Source organism: Narcine bancroftii, chromosome 5 (genome assembly GCF_036971445.1).
Source record: "Narcine bancroftii isolate sNarBan1 chromosome 5, sNarBan1.hap1, whole genome shotgun sequence".
Classification (NCBI taxonomy): Eukaryota; Metazoa; Chordata; class Chondrichthyes; order Torpediniformes; family Narcinidae; genus Narcine; species Narcine bancroftii.
In genome coordinates, this window is record NC_091473.1 from 99,742,051 (window position 1) to 99,743,696 (window position 1,646).

Here is a 1,646-nt window from a genome sequence, read left to right on the forward strand (position 1 = left end):
CGGCTTTAATTTTTATTCTTGTGTTTAAATCCCTGTATCACAAACTTTATATTTTTTCCTCCTTTTTTAAAATAATTTCCTTTTTCCTCTTGCCTTGAGGTCAATGTTTTTTTACTTTTTAATCTTTTTTATTAATTGTCCACAAAAAAATCACAGAATAATATACAGAAAATGTGAAAAATATTCAAGGATACATTATCCTCGAATATAACAATCAAGTACTTTCAAATGAATTCCATATATTGACAATTACGAGCTCAGTATTCTTGCTCAGAAGATGAAGTTATTTTCTGTTCTGCTCACTGGATAGTTCAAGTCTACTCCAGCAAGTTGACTGTTTTTAGAATATTCTGACTGAATTTTTACTGAATTTTGTCCCTTGAGGTTCATATCCTAAGTTTTGTGCAAGTACCTTGGGAATAATCAAGAGCATCTGCAAATGCTTGCACTCCCAGCTGTGCTCTGCCCTCTATGTTGGCCTTGTGCTTGATCAAAGCATCTGCCATACATCTATCCTCAATTGCATTCTTCACTGCACACAGACCATCATGCACTGCATCTTTGATTGGTGTTAAAGTATGTTTATTTGGACCCTTGAGAAGCACTGTCACTGAGGATTGTTGCATTGCTCAACGAAGGTGAACTTTTCTTCACCCAAGGTATGTTGAGGTACAAGTCAGGCATGGCCCAAGCATTCTGGGCTGAGGTCCTCTACAGAATTCATTGCAATACCTCCACAAGCAAGCTTTGCTCTTCTCAAAGCCACAATACCTTTTTCTGCAAATGGATCCATTAACAATAGATCAAAACTCTTTTAGTTAATTACTACAAATATTTTGTTTTAAATCTCCACAAACTTTTCTTTTCAGTGGTATAATTTTATTAACTCTGTCTCCAATGAATTTTCTCTCTGCTTGCACAATTTTTTTCATCAACACTTTTATAGAGAATTCAGAATTTACTTCTATCTCCAGTGAAATGCAGTAGTGCGAATGTAAGCATTGTCCGCCCTTTTCTTCATGTCCAGATGCCGAGCTCCATGATCCAATCCTATTCCCTTCACACTGTATTTCATTCTGTTTTTATTTAGTGTTTCATCTCCATAATTTCAACCATGAAGAGATCGATTGACTTGTTTGGTTTCTTCCCTGTCAGAACAACATCGATTACAGCCTCTGCCTAGACAGTTCCCAATTCATTGTGGACCTTTGTGCGTAACGATACCCTGGTGACATTGATAAGAGTCTCTCTACTTATTTGGATATTTCACCTGCTCCAGCATTTCCAGGGCCTTCTCCTGATGTTCTTGTAAATGGCGAGCCATCTCATCCTTCAAATGACTGATTTCATCCTCAAACTGGGAAATGGTGTCCTGGGCATTAGTGCCCTCCATATTATACCAGTCTTCCATATCTTCCACCTGGCACTGAAGGGAATCATTTCTTCCCTTAAAGTGCATCAATTTTACAGTTCAGTGCAGTACTCATTATTTTCTTGTTTTGCCAAATGAAGAGCATCTTTGTTTCAAGAAGCAGAATCAGTTATATCGGCCAGCTCTTTGCATAATCCTCCAATCCTACAAAACTGGTAAGGCTCTCAACAGTCCATGCAGAATCTTCTGTCTCACTTTCCGTATCTGAAGATGG

At 37.8% G+C, this 1,646-nt stretch overlaps 1 pseudogene; it reads right to left on the reverse strand.

Moving 5' to 3' along the window:
* Positions 1-270: 270 nt before the first annotated feature.
* LOC138765319 (T-complex protein 1 subunit zeta pseudogene) lies at positions 271-1,393 on the reverse strand (annotated as a pseudogene).
* Between the last annotated feature and the right edge of the window lie 253 nt (positions 1,394-1,646).